This window comes from Myodes glareolus, chromosome 10 (genome assembly GCF_982192425.1).
Source record: "Myodes glareolus chromosome 10, mMyoGla1.1, whole genome shotgun sequence".
In the NCBI taxonomy this organism is placed as follows: Eukaryota; Metazoa; Chordata; class Mammalia; order Rodentia; family Cricetidae; genus Myodes; species Myodes glareolus.
In genome coordinates this window covers 23,429,530-23,447,768 of record NC_142035.1, presented here as the reverse complement: position 1 = coordinate 23,447,768, position 18,239 = coordinate 23,429,530, and the positions used below count along the sequence as shown (strand labels likewise).

Genomic DNA, 18,239 nt, shown 5'->3' with positions numbered 1-18,239 from the left:
AGTTAATGCGGCCATTCACTCATTACAACTTGGCCATTCACACACAACCTGTGTAACCCTAAAGGATCCTCTCCCCTCCTCTAGGCCCAGCATCCACGTTTAAAAAAGGAAGGATTTGACCAATCGGATCTTTGAGATCCTTTTAACTTAGACTTTTCTGTAATTCTAGGGTTGCCCACTCTTTGCTGAAAAAAGCCAGAGGAAAACGTCTGCTTGGTTTATTGAGTACAGCACAGGCAGGCTTGGCCTCCTTTTTACGATTATTTTTCTCTGACAATTTCATATATGTGTGTGTTCTGCTCAGTGCCCCTCTCCATTGCCCTCCAGCCTCTTCCTCTGCTCTGGCTGACTCCTTTTTCCCCAGCAAGCCCCTCCTACTTCTATATTTTTTTATAGCTATTGTTTGTGACACACTAAGCTTAATTAGGGCTGCTCATATGAGTGAAGGAGAAGAATTATGGACAAGTTTTGGATTCAGCATAATTTTGTGATTTTATTTATTTCTGTATATGAAGGTTTTATCTGCATGCGTCTCTATGCATCACATGCATGCCTGGTCCCCTCTGAGGCCAGAAAAGGGAATGGGATCCTCTGGGACTGGAATTAAAGATATTGTGAACCTCCATGTGGGTGCTGGGGATTGAACCCAGGTCCTCTAGAAGAGCAGCCAGTGATCTTAACCATTGATCCATCTCTCCAACCCCAATCCAGCTTTCTTGAAAATATCCTCAGTAAGTGTCCCAACGTGCCATTAGTTGACAAGCAAATTGAACACCATATCTAGCCCAGAGACACTGAGTTGGTACAGGGTCAAGGGTAAATGTGTGGGTGTTATATTGGGGCATTAGAAGTGTGAACTCAACTTTTCTCTCTTTCTCTCGCTCCTCTGTAAATTAGGAAGAATATTAATATCTGCTTAATAGCATTTGAGAATTTAGTAAACTATGTAAAATGGCTACAATACTGCCAGAGCAAACACTGAATAACTAGGAGAATATGTTTTTTGAAAATGCGGTAGAGGGGCTAGGTAGAAGGGAGACCACAGGAATCTGAGACCTGGATAACAACACAGAGACACTGTATGAGTTTCCCAAGATACTGTAACAAAGTATTGACTTGGTAGCCTAAAACAAGAGAAATGTATTCTCCCATTTTGTTTTAGTTTGGGTTTTTATTGCTGTGAAGAGACACCATGACCACTGCAATTCTTATGAAGAAAATATTTAATTGGGATGGCTGGTTTACAGTTTCAGAGGTTCGGTTCGTTATCACCACGGTGGGGAGAATGGCAGTGTGTAGGCAGATGCGGGGCTGGAGCTGAGAGTCCTTACCTCTTCTTGATCAGCAGGCAACAGAACATTGACTGACTGTCACACTGAGGGAAGCTTGAGCAAAAGAGACCTCACAGCGCATGCCTACAGTGACACACTTTTTCTAACATGGCCACACCTCCTAATAGTGCCTCTCCCTTTGGGGGCCATTTTCTTTCAAAACACCACACATTTCTGAAGTACAGAAGTGTGGTAGTTTGAATGAAAATGGCCTCATAGGTTCAGAGGGACTGGCACTATTGAGAGGTGTGGCCTTGTTGGAGCAGGTGTGTTGTAGAATATTTATTTACACTGTCAAAATGTATCTCTGCCTAAGGCACCTTCTAATTGGTTTAATAAAGAGCTAAATGGCCAATAGCTGGGCAGGAGAAATAGGCGAGACTTCCAGGGAAGGAGAGGAATGGAAAAAGAATCTAGGCCCATGGAGTTCACCAGCAGACTCAGAACAAGTTGGATGTGCCACCCTAAGAAGAGGTAACCGAGCCACAAGGCAGAATGTAGATTTAAAAATATGGGTTAATTAACTTAAAAGAGATAGTTGGGGAAAATCCTAAACTAAGCCAAGTTTTCATAATTAATAATAAGTCTCTGGGTTTTATTTGTGGACTAGCTGTCCAAAGATAGTCTGACGAGAAAGCTTGGGACATTTGATACATGGGTGTGGTGTTGTTGGAGGAAGTGTGTCATTGAGGGTGGGCTTTGAGGTCTCAGAAGTTCAAGCCAGGGCTAGTGTATCTTAGTCTCTCGATGCTGCCTGCAGGTCCAGATGTAGAACTCTGAGCTACCTCTCCAGCACCACACCTGCCTGCGTACTGCTATGCTTCCTACCATGACGACAGTGGAGTAAACCTCTGAGCTGTAAGCCAGCTCCAATGAAATGTTTTCCTTTATAAGAGTTGCCGTGGTCATGGGTCTCTTCACAGCAATAGAAACCCTAACTAAGACCAGAAGCCCGAAGTTGGTGTCATTGAGCCTAACCAACATTTTGAAAAAGTCACCCTCCCTTGAAATGCTTAAAGCAAGACATTGCTTTATCTTAGGGTTTCTACAGCTGTGCAAAAACACCATGAATAAGAGCAATGTGGGCAGGAAAAGGTTGCTTTGACTAATATCTCCTAAATGACCGTTCACAGAGAGAAGCCCAGGGAGGAACTCCAACTGGAGCTGATGCAGAAGTCATGGAGGGGTGCTGCTTACTGGCTTGCTCCTCATAGCTCGTTCAGTGTGCTTTCTTATAGAACCCAGGGCCACCAGCCTGGGATGGCACCGCCCACAATGGGCTGGACCCTCCCCCATCGCTCACTAATTAAGAGAATATTCTACAGGCTTGCCAGGGCTACACAGAGAAACCTTGTGTCGAAAAAGCAAGAACAAAAACAATGTATACAATCATTATGCTGGGACTTCTCACCTCCACTGTCCTACCTAATCCGCAGTCATCCTTTCTTGCCTTGTCAATTTCTAGATTTAAAATCTAGAGGTTTAGGGCAGTTAGGTGATTCACTCTGAGTCTCTTTACATGTAAATATTTTAGTTTATTTCACTGGACCACAACCTCCAAGCTAGATCATAAACAAAGTGAGGGGTGAAGCCAGGATAGAAGAATTATAATCCTTTCCAGGGGGTAAAAAAGAATTTTTTGTCTCACCAGAGAACTGTGAAATCAGTCACAAAAGAATCATGAAAATGTAAATCTTGGTTTTATTTATTCTGTGAGTGTTGAAAGCTATGTTTTACTGAAATAGCAAAAGATATTAAGAACCTTAACCATTTCCGTTTTGTTCCTAGAGGCATGTATTTCCAAATCCAGGCAGCCTTGTCCCCTCCCCCTCCCCCCACAAATACTTCATCTGAATAGGAGACAAAAAAGCTAAGCTATAGGGCTAGTAATATGGGAAATGGTGTATAGGCTAAGATGACTTTCATAATAAAGAAAGGCCTGCACCTGAAAAACACTTTGTGCCTATGCTAAGCTAAAAAGTAGCCCTTTAACGTCTATGTCATTGGTCCTGCAGCCTGTGTTATAGCTAAGCAGAAGAGGGATAGACAGGGTTGGTGGACAGAGAGAAAAGGGGAGTCAGACAGACACAGGAGAAGCAGCAAATCAGGATGGATGGTATGTAGATGTGGTAAACAAGCCTCAAAGCTGAACACAGATTAATAGAAATGGATTAATTTAAATTAAAAGAAAGAAAGGAAGGAAGAAAGAAAAGAAAGAAAGAAAGAAAGACAGGAAGGAAGGAAGGAAGAAAGAAAGGAAGGAAGGAAGAAAGAAAGCTAGTTAGAAACAGGTCTAAGATAAGATCAACCCTTTTAGGGGCTGGTAGGCCAGGAAAACCTGCTACAGTCTTGTCTTCCTGTGGGTAAACAGAGTTTAGAAGGCACTTGGATCATATCTGTAACCAAGAGCAATGACCTTGGATTGTGTATTGAGTATAGTAAATCTCACGTTGATAATTAGTGGGTCTTTGTTCTATTACTGGTTTAGCCATTGTCTTTGTGTGATCCTGGGTGAGTCACTTTCCTTTTTAGGGACTCAGTTTCCATATCTGGAAAGCAAATGAATGAGACTACCTCTCAGCATAAACAAATTAGCAAATTCATTCATAGTTATTGAAGGAAAGAACAATCAGAAAACAGAAATCAATAGTCTTGGACTACAGAAATTCCCTCAGAAACACTCATGAAGCAAAACACAACTTGGACAACATTCCAAACGGAACGAACTATTTGTCAAGCGGAGGAAGAGAAGTAGGATGAGGTCATCAGGAGTGGGGAGAGGTAAGGCAGGAGGAAGCAAAGTCTTTACACAGCGACTTATGTCTTGCAGATGTACCGCTCTTAGTACTTTCTATGCACCAGTGCCAGTAATCCTAACCACTACTGTTGGACCCTAGAGTCCAATCACCAAGGAAGAGTATCCCCAAGAGACCATATCTCACACCACAGCTGATGTAAAAGCATAAGGATTTTATTAATTCTGTCATGACAGGATCTTTCAACATTCGGGAGGCTAGAAAGACCCCAAATGGCTGGTACAGGCTATTTTTAAAGAAAAAAGCCACAGAAGGAAGGGTCTGGGGATTGTTCTTTAGCTATTATGATTGGCTTATTCAAAAGGGCTATTTCCAATAATTGGCTGGAGAGTGGTTGCCAGATCAGATGAGGTAAGGGGGAAACATCTGAGGGTCACTTTGCCCCATTCCCAGGGCCTAAGTCAAAACATCAGTAACTGAGTCAACACCTAAGGGTTTTCTTGCCCCTATTCAATAACTGAGTTCTATTTGGAGAACATTCACAAGGACTCAGGGAGATGATGGAAAGTTCCCAACATTTCAGTACGTGTGTGGGCAGTTGTTAGGTCCTGCTGAGACTGAGAGGGCTCAGAATTGTCATAAATGGCTTCAGAATTGTCTTAAAGTTCTACACTACTTTCCAGCTGTAGTGTTATCACCATTTTAGGGATGTTTTAAAATAGAAGCACAACTTTTAAGAGATTTATTTTGTGTGTGTGTGTGTGTGTGTGTGTGTGTGTGTGTGTGTGCGCGCGCGCGCGCATGCGCGCACATGTGAGTGCATATGCCCACATAGGCCAGAAGAGGGTATCATAGGCCCTACAGATGGAATACAGGTAATCACAAACCAAACTCTGGCCCTCTACAAGTTTACAGTGTCCCCTTAACCCCTGAGTCACATCTCCAGCTCCTCAAAGCACAAATTTTCAAAGTCAAAGTGAGGTTTAAATAACCAGCCACGTATTATGCCTAATAAGCATTGGAGCCAATATTTGGAGCCAAGCAGGCTACATTCTCCCATTCTGATGAGAATAATGAAAGGCCAGTTCAGAAAAGTGGCAGTCTGCTCCACTCCTACAGCATTTGATGTCCTTCCCTTCCATTTTGTTGGAAAGCCAGAAAAAGAAGTTCAGTCGCTGAGGTTGGAAGTTGGGTGCCCTTTGGCCCATATACTGAACTTGCAGCTGAGGACTAGCTGGAAATCCCTTTTCCAAGATCTGAAGGTCAGGAGGATCAAGTGGTTTCTCTCTGCTCCCACCGCAGTTTGTCTGCTACATACTTTCTGACTGCCAAGAAATAACTAGTTTGTTCCTAGGAAGCTCTCCATCTGCCTCCTTGTAGAAATGCTTGCATTTCCCCTGTGCCTAGCAATGTCCAAACACTGGAATGATAATTCCCTGGCCAGAGTCCTACACGTTTTCCTAACACGCTCATGTTTCATGTGAACTCAGACTTATTACTGAATCTACAACTGGGCTGCAATCTTAAAAACAATGAAAATGATCTGTTATACACATCTTATCATATTTTTGGTACAGGACATTGAATCTAGGGTCTTGAGTAGTCTAGGTAAGCGCTCTGCTTGTCTGAGCTATCTCCTCAGCCTCACAACGTTAAAGGGGAAAACATTTAAAAGGGGTAAGTAAATATAAAATGATAGAATCAAATGTCAGGACTTTCCATGGCAACTACTGTCATTGTAGGGAGATCCAATTCTTTAAGAGAAAATCTGTTTTTATTGATCAGAAAGTGGGGGTGTGAAGAAGGTGTTTCGGTGCGAAGCAGATGCTTTCTCTGCCAGTTTGATGGAATCCACCAAGCCCCATACCACATCAAGCTGAAGAAGGAAGATATGGTTTTCCCCTATAGCTTTCTTGATTTGTGGCTCCAAATTCTGCCAATAATTCGTGCAAGAACTGAAGAAATTTTTGTAGAGAAAAATAAGTCTAATAAAATTTGAATTCTTTCAACAAAAGCTTGAGCCTTGTAATTAAAATTTTTAGGTGTCTTGTGAGTTAAGCTAAGTAGTGTTAAAGAACGATGACACAAAGCATGTTTCTAAGGGAAGAACATGACTGTGAGACATTTGGGGGTGGGGGGCATCTAGACAGTGGTACACACAGCCCCATGTGACATTTTGATGTCATGATAAATCATTGACCAGCAAATCTATTTGAGTCTCTGAAGCTGGGTGTGGCAACATATGTTCAAATCCCAGCACTCAGGAGACTGAAGCAAAAGACCTGAGTGTGTAAGGCCACCCTGAGATACCTGCTAAAGCAGGGTGTGGTAACATAGGCTGTAATCCCAGCACTTGGGAGGCTGAGGCAAGAGAACTGAGGGCATAAGGCCAGCCTGGGATACCTACTGAGTGTAAATGGAGACTGTCTGTTCATCTCCCAGCCTCCCAGACCCAAATAACACAGAAACTACATTAATTACAACACTGCTTGGTCAATGAATGACTCAGGCGTATTTCTAGCTAACTCTTACATCTTAAATTAACCCATTTCTACTATTTTATATTTTACCACAAGGATCGTGGTTTGTTATTCCCTGACTCTGCCTACTCTCTCTATATGTCTCTGCCTGGCTTTATTCTGCCCTGCCATAGGCCGAAGTAGTTTCTTTATTGACCTATGGTAATAAAACATATTCATAACATGCAGAGGGGAAACCCAGATCAACTGAGACCCTATTCAAAAACAACAAAAAGATCAGCAAGGGTCTGGAGACCTGGCTCAGAGATTAAGAGCACTAGCTGCTTTTCCAGAAGACCTGAGTGTTGGGCCTCATGAGGCCCGGGCATGAGGCCCAATGTAACTTCCTGAGCCTAACTCAAGTTTGGTGAGGTTCAGTGTAAATTCCTGAGCCTGACTTGAGTTTGGAGAGGAGTGACTCAGCACAGCCCGACCTAGGCCCACCTCTGCCCAGCCACTGCTGACGTGGCAGGATACTACTGGCCCTTATTCCTTATTTCACCTCACCCCATCCCAAGACTCCTGCCCCCTATCTCAACCCCATATAAGTTCCTACCTGATGCAATAAAGAAAGATCCTGCTTCGACAGACTCCAGACTCAGTTTGTGTTTCTCCCTGGTGGTGGGGAGGGGGGCTGGGGAGAGGGTCTGGGTCGTCAACACTCACCATCCCACTCACTCAGCCCCAGGGCCCAGGGAGAGACTAGCGGGACCGGTTCTGCCTCAGCCCTCTCTGCTGGAGAACCTGGCACCTGAGTTCAATTCTCAGCAACCACATGGAGGTCCACAATCGTTTATAATAATATCTGATGCCTTCTTCTGGTGTGCAGGCAAAACATGGAGACAGGACACTGTATACATCATAAAGAAATAAATCTTTTAAAAAAGACTAAGAAAGCAGTTATCTATCTCTGAAAAAAATTTACTTATGTATCATCAATGAGAACCTGGATGATGTACAATTCCATAAAATAATAATGTCTTCTCTTGTCCAGTGCAGAAGAGAACCCCAAAGGTTGTGGTTTTATTATGCTCAGAGTCATTTAACCATCTTGCATTTTTATTTAACATTCATACTTCAATATTTTTTTCTATTGATTCCCTTAATAACTCTGGTTTTTAAGTATGTTTTAAGTTGAATTTGTCATCTTCCTGTTCCCTTCCTTGATGAGCTAAATGGACTTGTGATTCATGATTACTTTCTATTTTTATATAAATGCTACTGTTAACATGCTAAGGCCTATCCTTGGTGACAAGTACCAGACCCTGTGTTGAGTAATGTGCCATGATATCCCTTTGAAGCAGCTTATTTTATTTTATTTGTAAGTGGATGGGTGTTTTGTCGCATGTTTGTCTGGACATCAAATGTATACAGTGCCTTTGGTGCCCAGAAGAGGACATTGGCTCCCCTGGGACTGAGTTAGGAATGGTTGTGAAAGGCCATGTGAATGCTGGGAGTAGAGCCCAGGCTCTCTGGAGAATATTCAGTGTTCTTAGCCACTGAGCTGTAACTGGAGGCTTCTCTCCTGCCCACCAGTTCCCAAATAACCACTCTGAGGCTTAATGTTAATTGCAAACTGTTTGGCCTGTTAGCTCAGGCTTATTATTAACTAGCTCTTACAGCTTAAATCAACCCATTTCTATTATTTTATATTTTACCATGAGGCTTGTGGCTCCTTACTTCACATCTTGTTTCTCTGGTGACTGTTGGCATTCTCCCTGACTCTGACCTTTTTCTCTTTGTATCTCTGTTTGAATTTCCCACCTGTCTCTCTTCTGCCCATCTGTTGGCCAAATCAGCTTCTTTATTAATCAATGGTAATAGAATATATTCAGAGGGACTGGAGAGATGGTTCAGTGGTTAAGAGCACTGCCTACTCTTCCAAAGGTCCTAAGTTCAATTCCCAGCAACTACATGGTGACTCAAAACCATCTAAAATGAGATCTGGTGCTCTTTTGGCCTTCAGGCATACATGCAGGCAGAACACTATATAATAAATAAACAAAAACAAACAAATAAATACATATTTAAAAATATTTATTTTTATATATATAATAAAAGATGAATAAATGAATGAAGATATGGAGAGTGAATGGTCATGTGCTGCCTGCCTGCTATAGCTTTGGCATCTTGTCAGGAACTGCAGTAGGAGAGGCAGTCTCTTCTCTCTCTCCTTCACTTGTTTCAGCTTTGTGAGAAACCTTATCAACAAAGGAGATGGCTAGCAATGTTACCAACAAGACAGATTCTTGATCCGTGAATTCCCGTGTATTCATCAGGAATCTCAATATTCTTGTGGTCAAGAAGTCTGATGTAGAGGCAATCTTTTCAAAGTATGGCAAAATTGTGGGTTGCTCTGTGCACATGGGCTTTGCCTTCATCCAATATGTTAATGAAAGAAATGCCCAGGCAGCCGTAGCTGGTGAGGATGGCAGAATGATTGCTGGCCAGATTTTAGATATTAATCTGCTGCAGAGCCAAAAGGGAACCAAGGAAAAGCAGGTGTGAAACGGTCTGCAGTGGAGTTGTACAGTTCCTCATTTGATTTGGACTGTGACTTTCAAGGGGATTATTATGACAAGATGTAGTTACCCAGCACGTGTTCCTCCTCCTCCTCCTCCTCCTCCTCCTCCTCCTCCTCCTCCTCCTCCTATTGCTGGAGCTGTGGTGCCTTCTAAATGCCAATGTGTTTCTGGAAACAACTCTTGAAGGGGCAAAAGTGGATTCAATTCCAAGAGTGGACAATGGGGCTCTTCTTCCAAATCTGGAAAGTTGAAAGGTGATGACCTTCAGGCCATTAAGAAGGAGCTGACTCAGATAAAACAAACAGTGGATTCTCTGCTGGAAAGCCTGAAAAGAAATTGAAAAAGAACAAAGTAAACAAGCAGTAGAGATGAAGAATGAAAAGTCTGAGGAAGAGCAGAGCAGTTCCTCTGTGAGAAGAGATGAGACTAATGTGAAGATGGAGCCTGAGGCGGGCACAGGTGACGCTGCTGAGGAGAGAGGACCGGCTGGATGACGACAGCAATGACGAGCGAGGGAGATGACCAGCTGGAGCTGACCAAGGACGATGGGACTGAGGCTGAGGAAGGAGAGGGTGACAGAGACAGCACCGATGGGGAGAGTGACTCTTACGCAGAGTTTAGAAATCTTATCCTGTTATTCATTTACCTAGGTGCTTGTGAGAGATCAAAGTAACACCAGCTCCTCTCTCCTAGTACCTTCAGCACATTCTCACTGTTCGCCCTCTCCCTCTCCTGTGTTCATTGATTCATAATTGCCTTGTGCCTAGTTCCTGTCTCATTTCCTTTGATGCTCCTTGGTAGTTTTGTTAAGTCTTACCCTGTAAGTTTTGCTTTTAATTTTGATACCTCTTTGACTTAACAATAAAAAGATGCATGGTTGGTTTTTTTTTTAAAAAAAAAAAAAACAAAACAAAAAAACAGAATCACGGCATACAGAAAGGCATCCCACATCACTGAGCCATCTCTCCAGCCCCGAGATAGTTTTCATTTAATCCTCACTTTCTAGATAAGAAATCAGAATCTCAGAAAGATAAAATGAAGCTTTTAGTGCCAAGAGGTTGGCTAATCACATTTTTCTAATTCTTCCCTAGAAGTCTTATTTGCTTGTTGACTTAGGAAACATCTCTTGGGCACTTACTCTGAAGTTGATACTCTGCCACCCTGGCAATACAGACACATCCAGACACAACCACTGCCCCTGTTGCAGTTTTTGGTATGGAAGACAGATACATCTAAAAATAAATGTCATGTAAGAAAGTTACAGAAAAAAAAGCTGGGTTTGTGGGAGGGAAACAATTGATTAACAGAAATGACCCATGCCCAGAGAAGCTCTTCAAGCTAAAGGAAGAACTGGTGCATAGCCCCTGTGCAGCCATAAGTGTAGTCCACTTACAGGGAAAGAGGTGGTCAACTAGCTGGAAGATAGTGGATTTTAAGATGCAACAGTTAGCTAAAATATGCCGAAGCTATTAATACAACAGTGTTGTATTAATATAGTTTTTGTGTTATTATTTGGGTCTGGGTAGTCAAGAAACAAGCAAAAAGTCTCCATTTACAAAATGGTATGCCAACGTGGGGCAACTACATCTACATAAAACCTGAGAGAACTTGGGAAGTAATTCTAGACCCAAAAGAATAGTGTTAAGCACAGCTTCTTGGTAGCAGCACTTTCTCAGGTGGGCTCTGTTTGCTGGCAGTGAGCAGAGGAACAACTCCTTTTAAGAGAAGGCTTCCTGACTCAGCATTAGCAGTAAAAAATGTATAGCTTCTTTAAGAGCCAGCTTCCTGTTTTGCGCCAGCATAAATTGTTCTGACCTTTTCAAGAGATCTTGCTACAGAGTACTTGGGATTTGTGAGCAGAGTGTTACAACTTGTTTACTGGTAACATAGACCCTCTGTGTCCCTGAGCTGGGGCGGTGACCATGGCTCCCAGAGCTGGTGGTGAACGTACTTCCACCATGTTGGACTGGACAGAGCCAAAGGCAAAGCACCCTCAGTCCTAGCCACGCCACTTAGCATTTATGATTACAGATATACAATAGGACAGATTCAGGCACAACACCTCTAAATGATACATAGTGTGTTTTAAAATACATGTAGGCTTGGGAGAGATAGGAAAAAGAGTATAAAAAAATAAAGTCTTTAAAGAGACATTAAATTAATATAAAAGAGCACAGAGAGTCATAGATTAAAGGAGTAAAGAAAAATAAGTCATGTAAAGATGGAATATACACAGAGAGTCTGGATTATGTATATTATTGTGTTTTCTTTGAATTTTTTGACTGCAGAGAGACATTTGATTCTGGGGGCTACTAAGTTAAACCAATATAAAGATATCTTGACTTCAAAATTTGAGTCTAAGGATATGTTGCTTTGGAAAAGAGATTTTGCTTTTGTTTCCACAAAAGATAAAAACCTGTGGATTCCTTTCAGACTAATGTGGTTTGATGGACCAAGACCACCTGAAAGTTCTCTGTGAACCCTAAAAACACTGCTCAATGGAAAAAAGGAATCAGTTTGGTGAAAACTATGCCCAAATCCTGAAAATGATTGTTTATAAATGTTTGGTTTAATTTAAAGATGTATATGATAAAAAATAAATATTTAGCATTGGTACAAACTTGAGTTTATTGATACAAATTTAAGGTAAATTTTGTTATACATATATTTCTACTCTTGTTTAAGGTATTGTATTTGTACAGCTCATTTGAAAATGTGATGTATAGTTAAGAAATATAGATTAATAGATAGACCTCTATAATTGTCAAACTTGTAGTCATGTTAAGTTAGGCTTTCTAGATGTACAGAGATATATTTCAGATGGATAGGTATTCTTCAAACTTTCAAAGACCTACAGAATATGACATTTAAAATGTTTTAAGAACTTAGACTTTTCTCGACAGTGAGACATGTCTGCTTCTGACAGCGCCAAGTACTTCAGAGATGTTGATGGGCATTAAAGAGACTCACTATGGAATTTGCCTTTAATATGTCAAGGCTAGCCATTTGGGCAAGAAACTGCTCTTGCCTGAACTGCTTGATGGTATGTTGTATGAACTGGACATGCAGGACCCACAGAAAAATGACTAATGAATTTGCCTAAAGGTAAAACAGTCCTTCAGGGTTCCTACTTCATGAAAGAATCTGCCAGACATTCTTCAGAATGCAAAAGAAAGTGACTGCCAATAGAGGCGAAACAGTATTTCAAATTTCCTACTTCATGGAAAAGTCTACTGGATACTATGGGCCTGTAGGCTGAAGTTGGATGCCCCAATGTTACAGAACTTTGGGTGACTGTTCAAGTAACAAGATGTTTCTATTAATTCTAGAGTTTTGAAAGCTGATTACAATGCATTTCCTGTTAGGTAATATTATATCCTTCTGGGGTCTTTGATGGAGTTGAAGAATAGATAGTTATAATTATAGTTTTCCTTAGTTATGATAAAAATAACATAGATATAAATATTGTAACTGTTTCTTACTTAATATCTGTTTTGTTATATGTAATTTTACTATGTTAAAGACAAAACTTTTCTTTTATGTAGACAGAAAAAGGGAGATGATGTGGAAATCCCCTCTGTAAGTTATGAATGTGTTTTATTACCATTGTTTATTAAAGAAGCTGTTTTGACCAATGCTTAGTGGATTAAAGTCAGGCAGGAAATCCAAACAGAGATATATAGAGAAAGTAGGCAGAGTCAGAGAGATGCCATGTAGCTGTAGAAGGAGAAATTATCCAGCTGCCATACAGAACCTCACTGGTAGGTCACAGCCTTGTGACAATACACATATTAATAAAAATGGGTTAATTTAAGATGTAAGAGTTAGCTAAATATATGACTAAGCTATTGGCCAAATAGTGTTGTAATTAATATAGTTTCTGTGTTGTTATTCAGGTCTGGGTGGCAGGGAAACGAGCAAGCAGTCTCCATCTACAGTGGATAACACTGTAAGCAATGAGAAACAATGGTGGCAAGGAGGGGGATGACTAGATGATAAAACCTTTGTAAAGACAAGCAGGGAACGTGGACATTGTTCTAAGTGTTATCAATAGGTTTCAAGGAATAGAGAAAAAAACAGAAAAGCAAAAAAGGGAAAGGGGCAGATGACTGTGCTCCCAGTATGTGAAAGATCAAGACAACAGGGTAAGGAGCTCCAATTAAATGGGGCTGTGGAGATGCTCAGTCAGTCAAGTGCTTGTCCTACAAGCAAGGAAACCTGAATTCATTTCCCAGAATCCACATAAAAATATGCTAAATGTGAGGACTGGCAAGCAAGCTCAGCAGATAAAAATGCCAGTTGCCAAGCCTGACAGCCTGAGTACCTGTCCATTCCTGGCCTCACAGAGTGGAAAGAGAACTGGCTCCCGAAACTTGTCCTCTGACCTCCACATGTATGTTGTGTGCATGTGCACACACAGTAGAGAAATAAATCTTATAATCAAATTCCTTTTTAAAATGCTGGGTATGGTGGCAAGTGCCTGTAATTCCAGAAGAGAGGTCAAAGGTTACGGGAGACAGAGACAGGAGAATTCCTGAGCCTCTCTAGCCTTTGCCAAGCTCCAGGTCAGTAAGAAACTCTGTCTCCAAAAAAAATGTAGACAGCATCCCTGAAGAACAATGCCTGAGGTTGTCTTCTGGGCTCCATCCATGCTACTGGCATGGATGTACACACAAGCATGAGAGAGAGAGAGAGAGAGAGAGAGAGAGAGAGAGAAACAGAGACAGAGACAGAGGAGATATAGAGAAGGGCAGAGATATCTTGCCAGGTTGGTCTACATGTTAATTAGCAGCATAAAACTTAAAAAGAGTTAAAAAGCATAAAACTTAAAAAGAAAAAAGTACACTATTATCATCTACAAGTGCCGTGACTATCCATAAAGTCCAAAACAATCAACATACAAATACCATACTAAATACAAGTTTATTAAGGTTACTAGATGCAAAATTAATACAACAAAGTTGTATTTCTGTGAGAAATAAGCAGTCAGAATATGAGATTTTCTCAAATACTGCTTTCAATAACATTTATTTCTCACAAGACTGACACAGGAGGGTCACTTGAGTCCATGAGTTTGAGACCAGCCTGGGCAAAATATAAGACTCTATATGAAAATAGGTAAATAGCATGAGCTGGAGAGTGGCTCCGTGGCTAAGAGCACTTACTCTCTTGTAGAGGACCTGTGTTCAGTTCCCAGCACCCACAATGTGGCTCACAACCGTCTGTAACTTTAACTAGTTACTCACACATACCCAATGGGGTTAGGGCTAGGGCTAGGGACAGCTAGAGCTGTTACACAGAGAAACCCTGTCTTGAAACACCCCCCCCCAAAAAAAAAGAAAAAGAAAAGAGAAAAAAAGAAACCATTTCCTAGCCTTAAGTCTTCTACTTATCCCCCCAAACTGTATAGTTTTGTCTTTCCCTTTAGACACGTGCTGTGAAACAGAGGTCAAGATTAGCTTCTCATCCATCCACAGTGTTGCACACCTGTGGGCCAACGCTCTGCCAACAAAGACAGGAGGATCTGGAATGGGGCGCCAGCCTGGGTTACATAGCAAGACAGTAACAACACAAAGAACAGCTTCTCTCGCCTGTTACTCATTGTCCAGGTACCGCTCGTTCCAAGTTTGCACTGCCGTCTCTGGCTGACTTTGAGTGACATGTCCATCCTATATGGCACTCCTCTCTCCCACCACCAGTGACCTAGCTAGCTCAATTAATATAGTTTTAGAATTAGTCTTCACAGCTTAGGGGTCGCTTTGTACTTCAAGAGCTCTTCAGGTTGGTACAGTAAGTTTGGGATCGTTTTATCAGGCTGGTGGGCTTTTGATGGCATTACATTTAGTTTGTCGATTATCTTGGCATTGCATGTAGTAAGTCAAATGGCTTTGGGGAGAATAGATATCTTCATACCCAAACTTTGTTAGATTTTCCCCCCTTAGGTAGTTTGTATCTTTATTGTGTTTAATTATTTATTAAATTTTTACTTATTTTTAAAAGTTGGGAGTATGTGTGTGGCTGTTTGAGTTTATGTGACATGAGCTAATCAGGAATATAGAGTTAGGGACATCCAGCGATCTAAAAATATGATTAAAGAGAGTAAGAAGGTAACATGCCTGCATTCTGTGTTCAGGAAACCAGGGGGAGTGAGTTTGGCTGACAGGAATCTAAGGAAAGATAAGACTGGAAAGGATGGCGGGAGTCACATCGACACCATCAGGTACCTGCCAATCACTGGGGCTGGCAGAGCCGGAGTTACCCTGACCTCCGGGCGTCTGTTCACGTGTCCGCGAGAGCTGGGCCGAAGCGTGTTGGGTTGGGAACGGTGCCTACACAGAACGTCCTGACTAAGACTTCCATCTGTTTCTCTGCCTTCCCTTCAGGAAATCACACTTCATTCACAACTAACTTCCACTCTTTTCCAGCCTGGCTCCTGTCTCGTTGCCCCGTGTGAGGCTCGCAGGTTTGGGAGTCCGGCTGGCTCACCTGCTCCGCAGCTCGGGCCTGTGTCCTTATCTGTGACATGGGAGTTCCCCGGCTGCTTCTCCAGCTATTTTTTTTTTTTTTTGCAGGGGTGAGGGGAGGTGGGGGTGTCTAGTGAGACTCGAGCACAAATACTGTCTGGGCATTACAGCGTCTGGGCATTACAAACTTAGTGTTGCTGGTGGTGCCGGGTCCTGGGGAAGTGGGGTGGGCATTGTCTCTGTAGAGGTCACACGTTGTTGTGGAGTTGAGCCAGGTCGGGTCCAGTCTATCTTCAGGTCACAGGGAAGGGGGAGTGGATTCTCTGAAGTATAGCTGGGCACACAGCCCAGCCTTGGCAGGGGCTCTCCTCACCCACTGGGGCTACACCAGCACTGGCCCCAGCCCGTTTCCTGTTTCCCTTATCTTTCCCCAGCATGTGTTCTCGGGGGTGAGAAGCACTGCCACTAGCTTCCTTCCCTTCCCTTTGCTCATTGAGACCCCTATTTTCCAGATTTCAGACAAATCTGGCTGCTGGCCCAGAGCCCACTATGGTGTGCAGTTTTTCAGCCGCTCCGCTCCAAAGGTAGCATTTCTGAATTTAGATGGAAAACTTCTGAATTGAGTCCTCTCAGACTGCCAGCTCTCCACCATACTCTTCCACTTTCTCCTCCCTCAGTCCCATGCTCATCGTCTTTGAGTTCAAATTCTGCTTTTTAGTTCCCAAGTGGTGTGACCTTCCGCGCCAGCCATCCGGCCTGTAAATAGAGGATAGTGACCTTGGCTTCCCCAGAGGAAGTGAGCACAGGCTAAGCTAGAAACCAAAGTGTACATTAAACACTGAAGAATGTCAGAGGCAGATGAGTATGTGCTTAGAAATGTACGGACCGATATCTTTTTGAGGGCTCTCTCTCTCTCTCTCTCTCTCTCTCTCTGTGTGTGTGTGTGTGTGTGTATGTGTGTGTGTGTAGGGGTGTGTGTGTGTGTGTAGGGGTGTGTGTGTGAGAGAGCTGGGAAAGTGTTTGCCTTTCGAGCATGAGGAACTGAGCTCAATGTCCAGCACTCATATAAAAATGTCATGGCACTGGGAACAGAAACAGGAAGGTTTCTCCAAGCCAATGACAGGCCCTGTCTCAAAGGAGGTAGACAGGGGCTGATGAGCAAGAGATGGCCAGGCAAACCTGGTGGCCTGCATTTGGTCATATACCCCACAGTGGAAATACAGAACCAGCTTTGAAATTTGTCCTCTGACTTCCACACACATGTCACAGCATGCATGTGCCTTCACTTGCATGCACACCACACACACATACACACACACACACACACACCACAGACCCAATAAAAATAAATGATTTTCAAAAAAATAAAAAATAAGGGAGGTTGCCTTTGTAATGGTCTGTCCTGTCCCTTTAAGAGGCAAGCCCCACACACTCCCCCTCTACCCTATCCCACCCCCATCCCCCACCCCACCCCACCCCACTCCTGTCTACCACCTAGGCAGGCAGAATCTTCCTTTCTTTTCCAGTCTGAGCTTCTCTCTCTCTCTCTCTCTCTCTCTCTCTCTCTCTCTCTCTCAGAGGCAGCTTTTGTCTCACTCCCTTCTCCCCACTTCTCCCCCCCCGCCTCTCTGCTCTTCCCCCTTCCCTCTTTTCCCTTTCATAACCCACTAAATAAATATCCAACCTCACTCTGCATGGTGTGCCTATCCATGTCTCTGTCTCTCACCAACCGAGTGGCTCCCTGTCTGGGACCAGCCACCTTCGGAGACCTGCAGTGTGGTCTCATCTGAGCCTATCCATCCCTCTCTCACCTGCTGGAACTGCAGCTCCTCGTGGGACTGGCTGCTCATTCTCCGTCTCTCTCCCACCACACAGCTCCCTGCCTGGGACTGGCTGCCTTCGTGGCCTGCCATGATCTCCTGCCGCTGTCCACTGCTGCCACTAGGGGAACAACGTCATTTTATTTTTATCATAACAGCCTTAGTTAGTGTTTCTGTAGGGTTGTGAAGGTTCTATAGGTTGTGTATGGCTGTGAGGAGACAACATGACCACTGCAACTCATAAAGGAAAGCATTTCATTGGGGCTGGCTTACAGTTTCGGTCCATTATTGTCACAGCAGGTGGCACACAGACAGACAGTGCTGGAGAAGGGGCTGATAGTTCTACATCTTGATCAACAAGCAGCAGACACAGTCTGTATTCCACACTGGGGGTAGCTTGAGCAGAGGAGACCTCAAAGCCCACCCCCCACAGTAATACACTTCCTCCAACATGGCCGCACCTCCTGGTAGTGTCACTCTCTTTGGGGGCCATTTTCTTCCAACCACTGCAAAGGTAGACAGTATTCCTGAGGATACACATGTGTATGCGCACACACACACAAGTGCATGCACACCCCAGACATGCATACAAGCGCATGCACTAAAAACTTTTCAGATTACTGTATGGAGATTAAATTAATAAACTTTGGCATCATAAAAAAAGAAGTTCTGATGATAATTTTTGCTGTGTAACCTGAAGTAAGTCATTTAACTCCTCGGAACCTGATTCTTTTAGCAAATTGCTGGTGTTGGTGAAACCTACCTCATAAAACTGGCATTCGGATAGAGTTATTTATGTAAAGACTGGACACTGCTTGTGGATG

The 18,239-nt window shown here is 42.9% G+C and overlaps 1 pseudogene; it reads left to right on the top strand.

Annotated features, from left to right (window-relative positions):
• The first annotated feature begins 8,823 nt into the window (after positions 1–8,823).
• Positions 8,824–9,804, top strand: LOC125398722 (heterogeneous nuclear ribonucleoprotein C pseudogene; annotated as a pseudogene).
• Positions 9,805–18,239: the final 8,435 nt, after the last annotated feature.